The sequence below is a fragment of the Rhinolophus sinicus genome, linkage group LG02, assembly GCF_036562045.2.
Source record: "Rhinolophus sinicus isolate RSC01 linkage group LG02, ASM3656204v1, whole genome shotgun sequence".
Classification (NCBI taxonomy): Eukaryota; Metazoa; Chordata; class Mammalia; order Chiroptera; family Rhinolophidae; genus Rhinolophus; species Rhinolophus sinicus.
The window spans coordinates 116,478,246-116,491,216 of record NC_133752.1 but is presented as its reverse complement, the minus strand read 5'-3'; positions in this window follow the sequence as shown (position 1 = coordinate 116,491,216).

Sequence of the window (12,971 nt, the reverse complement as noted above, 5' to 3'; positions counted from 1 at the left end):
CATTTATCAGAAGGAAAAACTAAGTACACAAATTTCTTAGGTGTGCAAAAGTAGCCTACTGGGAAACGACAGACCAATGAACAGAATTCATGAATTAAGCTTGAGTTCGGTCTGCCAGCTCTCTGTAATCAAGCCCCATGATTCACCCACGGAAATCAATGCCTCTTAAGTTCAAGGAATGACAGACACCCCAGCAGATGATTCCCGTAACCTCTTTAAAATGAAATTGCCCAGTAAATTTAAAAAAAAAAAAAAAAGAAAAAAGAAATCGCATCAGGAAGCAAGTAGGAAGTGCATTTGTTTCTGACAATCAAGGTATTTTTCTTCTCATTACTCACATTTCCACTTAGGGAATGTGAGAGAATACCATCTCTCAATGCTGATTTTACTTGGAATGTATACATTATGCTGACCTTTGAAGGGGTGCCAGGCTAAAAGAGCAAGTAAGCGTGCTTAAAGATGAAAAGGTGTTCAAATAAGAAGAATCAATGTATATTAGAAGAGGAAACCAGAAAACTGTAGTCTTTCTTAAATGCAGCTTGGCAAACTGAGTAATAAAATACAATAATGTAACCAAGCAGAAGGCTTTCATGACTGTGAACAAAATGAGGGGGGGGGCAAAGGAATTGCTCCAAATCCATCATATTTATTAGCACCACTGATTTCTCTTGAAACAGCGCATGCTTTATAATGAAATTAACTGTGAGCTAGCTAACAAAAATCTTGGTTTTATGGGAAATAAGTATCATCAGAAAGAATAATAGATTCTATTTTAAACACTCAAGATTATACAATTGAGCTTTTAACAAATGAAGGGGGAAATTTGGCTCCAGAACACGATCATTGTGGAGACAGTGATTTCTATTTAACCTCTTCATATCAGCAAAAGGGGGAAAAATCACGTCAACTGAAACTAATACAGTTTTCTGTGACAGAGTATACCATTACAGCTAATAATGCAGTGACTGTTTAAAGAAATAAATTTAAAAAATAATCCATGCTTGTTAAACACATGAACTGTACAAATTTATATTTGGCCGACTCATGTCCCTACACCTGTTCATTCAGGCATTAGACCTAAGCACTTGTAAAGTAAATGAATATATCTGTACAGCGATGGGTAAAAATAAACTGAACTATTCTTGTAACATTACCAAAGCAACCTGACCAAATAGAAGATCGCGTTTCATGGGATAAAGTAGTCAAATTAGATGTTTCCTCACGTTTTATGACTGGTTTGTCTCATTCACTGTGAATAAAATAGCTGCCCTCCATTCCAGGAGAATGAGTAACAACCACATTTAATGCTATTTGCTCAGGGTGCAAACACTAGTTTTGTCGCCTCTGAGGCATAGCTTCTGAATGCACTACTGTCACACAGGGACCCAGTATAGTACTTGCTACATAGCAGAGGAGGAACATTGAATTCAGTTGACACTATGTTAGCCCTGTGGGAAAAGCAGGGCAGTGCATCAGCATTGGGCAACTATTTGGAATACAGTTCAGGTAGAAGTTGGATAAGTCATTGTCTTTTGGCGTGAGCTTAAATGTGTGTATACATATATATAATATTATATATAACATAATATATAATGAATAATTATATATGGATATATATATTATATATGCAATTATACATACACACACACATATATATATATAATTCTCACTTTTAAAGAAAGCTATTCCAGCTGGTATTAAAGGTTCTAAACTCTAAGGTTTTAAGAGAGCCATTTGTCCATAGCAATTCGGGTTGTAATTCTATTAAGAATTTGGGTCTCTACAATGGCAAAATAGCCAGTTAATTTGGTCAGTTCAGGTAAAAAAGTGGAATGAGACCACAGTGTTTTGTTCACTGGTATATGCCCAGCACATAGCACGTGATAGGAGAGCTAGCACAGAATGGATTCAGTAAATATTTAAGTAATTTTTTTTTAAAGACATGTGGTTTGGCTACTTATGGTTGGGTAAGAAACTTAACTTTTTGGGTATTAGCTTTTAGCCACTAGAAAATGAACACAGTAATACCTGTCTCCTAAGGCAGTAATGATTAAATTAATTAACCAATAAATTATAAATTATAAATTTCAAGTATCTGACACATAGGCACATAAAAGGCACTTGATAACCTCTTATTTTGGGTATGATAAGAAAGAAATACAACTCCCCTTGTCTTAAAATGTAATTTGTTTTAAAGTGATGTTTCAGAATTGTACACCTGAAATCTATGTAACTTTACTAACAATTGTCACCCCAGTAAACTTTAATAAAAAAAATTTTTAGAGGAAATTCTAAAAAAAAGATAAATAAAACTAAAAAAATAAAGTGATGTTTCAGCAAAACAGAAAACAATTACATTGGGTCACTATTAATGATTATTTAATTTATATATTTCAAAATATTGTGCATATTTACTATGATGTGAATCCATTTTAGAAGTAATTTAAGGTAGAATTCAGCTAAGAAGAAATAGGTTTGCAATTGATACTTGGTTTATTTCAAACATTTGTCATTAAGTGACTCCATCCTTTTAAAAAAGAATGTAATTTACCCTTCCTATTTTAAAAAATTTTTCCATACTTGATTCACTTTTTAGAGTTGGCATTTATTTTTTCAAAATGTTGCTCTTCATTCCATTGATAGGATTTTGTTTAATTTAAATCCGTTTTTTTCTTCTGCCAAAAGCAACATATGTCCATCATAGACAATTCAAAAATACAGATAAGTATAAAGAAAGAAAATTTATTTCTGTAATCCCACCACCCAGAGAGAGCTACTGTATATCCTTCCAAATATTTTTTATTCAAATACATATTTTCTTAAGTAATGATGAGATTATGTTGTACATTACCCTTTTGGGGGTTGCTTTTTCACTTAATTATCATGACCATCACTCTATTCCAATAAGATATTCATCTATATCTTTATATTAATGGCCTTCCATTGTATAGAAATGCTACGATTTACTTGAGCAATTCTTATTGTTGGAAATTTAGTATAGCTCATGTTTTTTGGGGGGGCCTTATCAGCAATATTTGTATGAATGAGTGAAGGGATACAATGAGTCACTCAACACCTTTAAAAAATCACAGCCACTTACTGGTATCTTGTAGTTCAGAGAACAATAGATTATTATCCTGACCATAGTCTGTCTCTTTCTTTACATTTCTTATTGAGTTTGGGACCATCACTGCAAGATGGTTAAGGTAAGGAGGTGGGCAAGATTGGGATAAGAGCATTTCAGGATAGATTTCTACTTCTGGTCTCAAGAATGAATGTACAAACGAGAGACTAATTAACACATGATCAAAAATAACATAACAAAAAGCGGGCCCACATTTTGAAATGGGAATAAGGGAAATGAAATGCAACACGTAGGCCACTTTTGCTCTCACTGTTTGCAGCTACAACGTCCATATTTGTTTTGACAAACACTTCTTTTTTCCCAGTCTGGTTGGCTGGTATGACAAGCACTGCCATCTTCATCTTACAGATAAAGGAGCTGAGGCACAGGAAGGCTGACTAGCGTGCCCAAGTCCCATGTGTTAATGGCACAGCCAGGGTCTGAGCCCACGTGTCCTGGCCCACAGACAAGGGCTCTTTCCATGCTCTCATAGTTCTCTACAATATTGGGAATTACTAAGAATAGGGAACAGAACAGTATGGCAGGGAGATTAGCAGAAACATAATTCTCCTGAGAAACAGCACGGAGACATCTGTTAGCTGCTTAGTGTGGGTCTAGCATCCTCAGCGAGAGGATAAGAAATATCTTTATCCACCTCTCCAGGGCAATATGAGCATTATTGCATAATTAGAAAATTGTCCCTTAAAGACCTTTGATATTCTCAAAGGAAAGGTGCTGCTGAAAAGTGAAAATATTTTCTTTGCTTCTACTATGCAATGAGGGAAGGAGATTTGGCTCAGGTAAAGGAATTGTTGGAAGGTACATAAATTCTTTATCTAATAATGTTAGGATGGAGGAATTGTGAGTCCCTTTGCACTCAGCACACATCTTATAATACAGTGATCTTCTTATTCAGCACAATTAGAGCTGCTAATTAATGGGCTAATCAGAAATGTTATTTAGGGGGGAAATACACTTATGTTGTAAACACTATATTTTAACTTAAATAAATGTAAATGTATTCACTAATCTACTGGAAAGTCATGGCCCTTCCCTCACTAGGAGTTGTCTGGATCCAAAGCTACATTTTTTTTTTTTTTTAACTAAACCACACCAATAAGATCTCATTTTTCATTTCAAATTTTTCTTTCTTCATACTGGGTGAGAACTTAAAGACACTCATGAGCAAAATACTGTAGATTTTATTATTTTTTCCAGTCTTTTCTCATTAACTAATTTGAAACTTTGCAAAGCATTCCATTTAAATTTCATTATAATCTCTCTCTCTCTCTGTCTCTCCCTCCAGATTCATATTTAATTAATTAATATAATAGTGAAGTAAAGTGCATAATTTTAATATAAGTAAAATTGGCACAAGTGTGGAAGGGAACAAACAGTTCTGACTCTCCGAGAGTGTGAGAGCCAGCTCCTGGGGGCAGAGTGACCAGCTTGCTCAGCGTGTTCTGAGCAGTCGTGTGCTCACAGAGGGAACGGAGAGCGCTGGTTCCTCCTACAAGTCACTAAAGTGGGAACTGGTTAAAAGAACACTCATCTGGAACAATCTGGAACAACTGAAAATGTGTAAATATAGTACTTATTTATTCTTAATTGTTTCTATAGTGAATACTGTGGTGCACAGCCCAATTCTCCCCGCTGCCCTCCCTGCCCCTTCAGAATCAAAATGTTCAATCCTCCCAAGTGGAGGCAATGTTGGTTCATAGCTGACTTCCTATCCAAAGGAGCTGCCTCACCCTAGCTCGTGTCCCCTTCCAGCTAGCAGCATTCAGTGACTGATTGGAGCAGGACACAAAAGCCCCGACCCCTTGCCTTGATGGGGCATAACACTGAAGGGTGATCCCAGTTGCAGAGCTTCCCATGAGATAGGTTTTGTCTTCGTTGTTACTAAGCTATAGTTCAACTGCCCGCTCTGCCCACATCTGCTTCCCTTACTTCCAGGGAAAGTTCCCAATAATCCTGCATGGAAATCTCACTCTCGGGGTTTGTCCAGAAAGCCTAACCAAAAGCGGTTTATCTCTTTAAATTGTAAATATTTGAAAAATTACTAGTTCATATATTGACTTGACTTTTAATTAATGTACATGCTTGATCATTTAAACTTTTTAAAAGTCTGTTTATTCAGAAGGTTAATTAAAAGGAAAGGACATCTATACTTTTTTTAAAAAAAATCTATTCATTATTATCCATCTCCATTATCAGCTATTTCTTAAAATATTGGAGCCAGAACTCTGAAATCCAGAACTCTGTCAGTTTTACCAGCTATGAAATTACAGTAGATTACATAACCCCTCTTTTCCTCATTTTTCTCGTGTGTAATTTGGTGCTATTAATAATAATATGCTACTCAACAGATTGTTGTGAAGATTAAATGAGTTAATCTATATAAAGCATTAAGAATGGTGCCTAGCCAAAACTGAGTGCTTAAATTCATTAGGGGAATACTAGTGTTATAACAAATAGACCTAAAATTGTCCAATGGCCCCAAACACAATACTTCTTCCACAATAGTCCTCCTGGTCAACTGGGGCAACTTTTCTCTACATGGCTTTACAAGGACTTACGTTAATGGCTTCCCAGTTACCTCTAATATGTGCCTTCTCCATCCTAATCAGCCAGAAGATGGAAAGAATAAAGAGAAGTGTGTATGGGAGATTTCTATGGGTCAAGTCTGGAATTCCATTGGCTAGAACATAATCACATGCCCACACCTAACTGCAAAGGAGGCTGAGGTATAGTCTGGGAAACAGATTTTAGTAACTAGCAATCTGTGTGATAATTCCACTAAATTAATAATTATTAGTATCATTCCTATTACTACCAACTTCTGTCTTGGTCTCTCATTTCCACTCACCTGGAGTGTCACAATCACCTTCTTACGGGTCTTCCTGCCTCCAGACTGTTCCACCAACCCAAATCCTTTCTCCACACCAAACCCAGAGTTATTGTTATTATCTGAAATCCAAGTCTGATCACGTCATTCACCACCCCACAACTGCCAGCTTAACATCCTTCTGCGACTCCCCACTGCCTTAGGATCCTGAAGTTCCTCCATGACTCAGTCGTCCCTCAGCTTTTTGATCTTACTTTCAGTCACTCCCCACCTTGCAGCTGGCATTTGTGATTGGACCCTGTGGATATTCCAGACATGGTCCCACCTTACAGAGTTTCCATTTTAGTGAGGTAGCCAAGAAACAAGTAAACAAATAAATATGAAATATTAAGGAGTACAGTGAAGAAAAAAAAGGGTAAAGAAATTGAGAATGGTGAGGTAAATAAATAAATAAATAAATAAATAAATAAATAAATAACATCTTAAATTTTACCAGCAAGTGATAGTCATTCCACGGAGACACACTGTGGTCTTGATCTTCACTATAATTACACACACCTCTATGACTCATATGACGAAAGAATTCTTATCATTGACCTGTATTTGTGTTCCTTTGAACTTCTTTTATAATTGCTATTCAGGGAAGTAATATAGAGCACTAAAGATTGGCTAATGTGCTGTTTGTGTTGGATGTTGAGAGAATAATATAATTTATTATTGTCCTACTGGGGGAGTGAGAGTACAAAGAACTCAATTTTCTTCCCACAACCTCCTTTACAGAAAAATTCAATGTAAAAATATTTCATGAAATCAGGTTTTACTCAAGTATGTAAAAACTATAAAACTGCTATTTTTTTCATTACCTGAACAATGTTACTGTCACCTTGGTTGGTAACTTAAAAAAAAAAAATGTTACATTTGTGATATTCTTGTCACCTGGATTTAAGTTTTCAAATCCAGAACATACAAATTGAAGACTTGCTTGTAGTTGCTGGTCATTTACTGAGGGTAAGCTGCCCACAACTGACTTATGACATCTGACAATTAAGTTCACAAACTCATCCTAGAAAAAAATGCTACATACTTCATTGTTGAATATCACTATGGTCACCTTCGAAGCACTTCCCTTGCGAAGCTATGCACCAATGCCAGCGCCTAGTCCACCCTTCAAAGCAATTTTGGAACTCTTTTTCTGGAATGGCCATCAGAGCTGTAATTGTATTACCCTTGATGTCCTGAATGTTATCAAAATGTCTTCCTTTATTTTTGGGTAAAGAAAGAAGTCATGGGGGGCCAGACCAGGTGAATAGGGAGGGTGTTCCAATACAGTTATTTGTTTACTGGCTAAAAGCTCCCTCACAGACAGTGCCGTGTGAGCTGGTACATGTGTTGTCGTGATGCAAGAGGTATGAATTGTTGGTGAAAAGTTCAGGTCATTTTTGTCTAACTTTTTCATGCAGTCTTTTCAGCACTTCCAAATAGTAAACTTGGTTAACTGTTTGTCCAGTTGGTACAAATTCATAATGAATAATCCCTCTGATATCAAAAAATGTTAGCCACATTGTTTTGACTCTTGATTTGGACTGACAGAACTTTTTTGGTTGTGGAGAATTGGTTGACTTCCATTGTGCACTTTGATGCTTTGTTTCAGGGTTGTACTCATACACCCATGTTTCGTCACCAGTGATAACGTGGCCCCAAACCGTCTTGCCTCTCTAAAAGGTCTTGGCAAACTTCGACTCTCCTTTGTTTTTCATCGGTGAACGCCTTTGGGAGCATTTTTGCACACACCTTTCTCATGCCAAGATTTTCCTAACTGTTTCTCTATTGATGTTTGCTTGGTCTGCTATGCTTTTCACAGTCAGCCGATGATTTGGATGCATAATTCAATGAATTTTTGCAATGTTTTCATCAGTTCTGTTCATTACTGACGACCCTGACCTCTCGTCTTCAGTGACGCAGTCTCTGCCCTCAGAAAAACATTTTGCACACTGCCATTGTCTTCATGGCATTACCCCGTAAACTTGGACTAACACGTCCCTGATTTCACTTGCACTCTTGCCAAGTTTAACAAGAAATTTAGTGTTTGTCCATTGCTCTAATTTGAGCTCAGACATTCTTACAATGGCACACAAAAACAGACAACAACAATAATGAACGCAACTCAGCTTTTCTTGCTGAATGGTGTTGAAAACCACACGTCAACACGAACACAACTGTGAGACACTGATATACCAAGGTTATGAAACCTTACCAAGCTGTTTGTACAGTGCTGCCAATGTAAGTGCACAGGGGCAAGTTCGCAAACATAATTGTCAGACCTCATAGGTCTTTAACAGTAAAGTACGATTATGTGCCCTGATGTGATATCCACAAAAGGCATGAATTTCCTCTCAGAATCCTATTAAAAACTGGAATTTTTTTACTCATAAGAGCAAAAGAAAGTTGGAAACAATCAAATTGGCAAGTAATTGGAGAATCTTTAAATACAAAATTGGAGTACTATACGTACTTGAAAACTCAAAATAACCTAAACGAAGTCAGAAGACTGCAGGCCATCGCTGGTAGGATAGCTTCACAAAACTGTCAGGGGCCCAGAGCCTTCTGCATTGCTACTGTCCTATCCTCAGCACAGTACTTCCAAACCATGGCCCAAAGTTATTGCTTGAGCTCCAGCTGTTATACCCACATTCCAGCCCTCAGAAGAAGAAACTGGAAAAAAGAAAAGCATGCTCATCGTGGTAGACAGAATAATGGCCTGCTAACAACACCCAAGTCTCAATATCTGACACCTGTAAATATGTTGTCTTATGTGGAAATGTGGATGCGATTAAGTTAACGATCTTCAGATGGTGAGATTATACTAGATTATCCAGGTGTGCCCAATGTAATCACAGGATTCGTACAAAAGGGTAGTGAAAGGGTCAGTCATCAAAGGAGATGTGACAGTGAAGGCAGAGGTCAGAACCATGTGAGGAGGGGCCGTGAGCCATAGAACACAGGCAGCCTGGAAGAAGCAAAGAAACACATCCTCTCCTAGCGCCTCCAAAAGGCACACAGTCCTGCCAAGACATTTTAGACTTCTGACCTCCAGAACTGTGAGATAAGAAATATATGCTTCTTTAAGCCACTAATATTGGGGTAATTTGTTACAGCAGCAATAGGTAACTAATACATCCTCCCTTAACTTATCAAGGAAGAAGGTAAAAATGGATAATGGGGCACAATTAGCATATTCTCCCAAAATGTTTTCCTTTTTCCTGTTTAAAAATAGAAATGCATATTCCAAAGAAAATAGGTTAATTATGTCTTACTAGAAGTCTTTGGTTGTAAAAATGAAACCCCAGCCCCAACTCTATTAGGTTGGTGCAAAAGTAATTGCAGTTTAAAAAGTTAAAAATAATTGCAAAACCTGCGATTACTTTTGCGCCAACCTAATATCTAACTTAAGGTTAAATAAGGGGAGGAGATGTGTGGGGACAGAGTCCCAGAGAGCAGTTTCCAGGCTCTCGGCCTCACGTGGAAAAGTGCTGGCTCAGGTAGTAGATGGCCATCAGCTGTGGCTAGTTGACCTTCAGCTGTAACCAGTTAGCCAATTAACCACTGATACAACTGCCACGGCTACGTTGGTTGGCAGGCAGAGAAGCGGACAGCAGGTTGCAGGTTGTATGGATCCAGCCTCCAGTGAGACTATAGTGGTATGACTCCCCTACCTATGGCTCCGTGGGTGTTCCTTTTTGGCCTAGCCATATCCTGCGTTCTTATGTGGGGAGCAGGACCAAAGACCCCACATGCCACCCCGCACGACACATGGCACAGCGAGCAGGGTCTCCCGCACGACAAGATGTTTACTCATATTTACAATATATTTGCATGGCTCACCCCATTAAGGAAGATGTGAAGGATAAATTGTATATCCATAGGCCTATAACCAGAGACTTGTCCAGCATCAGCCCTCCCTCCCCACTTTCTCTCTCTCTCTCTCTCTCTCTCTCTCTCTCTCTCTCTCTCTCTGACTCTCGCTCTCACTCTCTCCCTTCTGCTTTTCTGTTTCAGTTCATTATCTTCTACTGAAGATGGACTTCATTCAATTAATGAGAATCAAGGCAGTGGACATCTCTGGGTCATTCGGTCCAACTGAAAGACCTTCATCTACTCATTCATTCATTTGCTACATGTTTATTGAGCCTCTGTCTACCATGTGCCAAGCCAGTAAACAAGACAGACAAGTTCCTGGCCTCATTCTGGTACCTGATACGGATCATAAACAAACGCATAAGATCCTTAGAGACTATAACAGGTATGATGATGGAAATGAGCAGAGAGAGGAATTAGAGAGGAATGGGGAGACCACTCTGGAGTGGGTGGTTGGGGTAGGCTTCTATGAGGAGTTAACATCTAAGGCCCCAGAGATAAATAAGGCAGACATAAGCATGACCCAGGGGGGCAGCAAAGACTCTGTGATGACTTCTTGAAGCAACAGAAGGGAGGCCAGCGTAATGGGTGCCAAGTGGGCAGACAGGGACAGTGAGAGATGAGGCTGCGAATGAGATCCCACAGAGTCTCATGGATATATCTCGGTTTTCCTGGGGCAGTCCCCATTATACCTGTTTTCCCACCATACAGTTTCAGAGCCATCCCAGTTTGGATGACAAATTGTATAGTTACCCTACATCTGGGCTATAAGAGTCGGGGTTATAACCTAAGATGAATGGCAAGACACTGAAAAGTTTTAAGCAGGGCAAGGCCATGATTTGCTTTGTATTTAATATAACCGGCAACCGGAAAATGAGTTAGCAAGTGCAGTAGGTTAAATGTCTACATTTGTAGCACCAAAATTTTTTAATAGAAGAAATAAATATCAAGATAAAATAAAAATAGGTAAAATGTATGACTTAGCATAAGGCACAGAGATATACCCTCATCCTCCCCATATAACACTTAATACCACTGCTCTGTTATTCTTCCCACTTTCTGTAAAGTCAGAAACACTTTCTGAGGCAGAGTAGCTCCAGCATTCTGGGTCTCATGGCAACTTAGCAACACAATGCTTCTAGGCTAAAATCCCAACCTCTGTGGATTCATGTCGTTTCAACTACAAATATTTACCTTACCTGGCTCCTGGGGCTAATTAAAGGGGCAGGGCTCCTTCCTCCTGGCTCTCCCCTAAACTGCTTTCAGAGTTAGAAGCAACTGCAGGACAAGAATGACAGCCCCATAATTCATCTCTGCATCCACATAAATGTCCCTTTCAAATTAGGAAAAGAATTCATAGCCGTGCCCTGCCAGTGCCACTCGCCTGCTGGATTTGAAACTGTATCTCCTTATAATGATTTCTCCTAGAAACTGAACCTATCCTTAGCGGGATATCCATCCTGCAGCTGCCTCCAGAAGAGAGAATCTCAGGATCAAATACTAAGAGTTTATTATTCCAGGTAGTACACAGTGTTTCACTGCAAATATTTATTTTTCTTATAAAAATGATATGTGCTTACTGTAAAAGATTCAAGAAGAGAAGGTGGAATTAAAAAGTGAATTTCCCCCTCCCCCCTCCCTCAGTCCATGCACCAACCCAGTGAATGCCCTTCCCCTGGTAACCTCTATTATCAGCTCTGGACATTTTTCTATGCATATATAAGCAAAAAGAGAAATGTATTTGGCATTTAAATAGGTCACCTTAAAGGCTTTACAGGGATTTCACGATAATAAGCAAGTTCAGATTTGATAAACTATTAAATGGAATGACATCACAGTTCTCTGGCAGCACCTGAAGCCTCAGCCCTTCGTGCAAAGTGGAATAAGCTGGGTTAATTCTGGTGACGATTCACAACAGGGTTGAGAAAACAAATTCAAACTACCAGGCCCAGAAAGAAATCAGATGGTGAGGTGAGATTCCAACTCTGAAAACAGACTCCAAGCTTGAGTTGGGGAGGAAAATAGATGGAGAAGGTGGAAAGAGTCTGAGGCAGGGGCTCAGAGCACAGGGTCTGGTCGGGAGGGGAGAGGAAGTCCCAGAGTCTACTGCGGTCACTGGGGGGATGGGAAGCGGGCAGGGGCGGAGAAGCCAGGAGGGCAATATGGGTTTGCCTTAGAGAGGAAACATAGATCCCACTGGGAAAACAGAACACATCCACCAAGTGACAGGAGACAGAGAAGGCGGGAAAGAGTGTATCTGGGAGTTGTGAGAATGAGGAACAAGAGGTGGGGGATATCAGGTGGAGGGATGTCCAGAGAGACAGAGAGAGAGAGAGACAGAGAGACAGAGAGAGTAATGTAATCTCCCTCTGCCTCCTCTTTGAGAGACTTCTAATAATAACTTCTACTAATATTATACGTGGCCTGTTAGGTATTTTTCTTATGTATTTTTATGGTGGTAAAATATACATAACACCATCTTAACCGTTTTAAATGTACAGCTCCATGGCATAAGTACATTCACATTGTTGTGCAACAACCACCACCACCCATCTCCAGGACTCTTTTCATCTGTGAAACTGAAACTCTGTACCCATTAAACACTAACTCCCAGCCCCTGGCAGCCACCATTTTGCTTTCTATCTCTATGAGTTTGATTACTCTAGATCCCGCATATAAGTGGAATCATACAATCTTTGGCTTCTGTGACTGGCTTATTTCACTTAGCATAAGGTCTTCAAAGTTCATTCATGTTGCAGCATGGGTCAGAATTGTCTTCCTTTTCAAGGCTGGATAATATTCTATTATATGGATATATCACTTTCTTTACCCATTCCTCTGTCAATGAACACTAGAATTACTTCCACTTTTGGGATATTGTACATAATGCTGCTATGAACATGGGTATACTTTCAGGTATTTTTCTAAATGAAATATTTCAAGCCATGAAAGATGGAAAGGGTTTTGTTGTTGTTGCTTTGTTTTGTTTTTAAGGTGGAGAAGGGCATTCTTGGATAAGGGAAAGCATGATGAAATTGTGGAGTGGGCAAACATGGCTTGATCAATGAATCGTAGGAGGCTTCA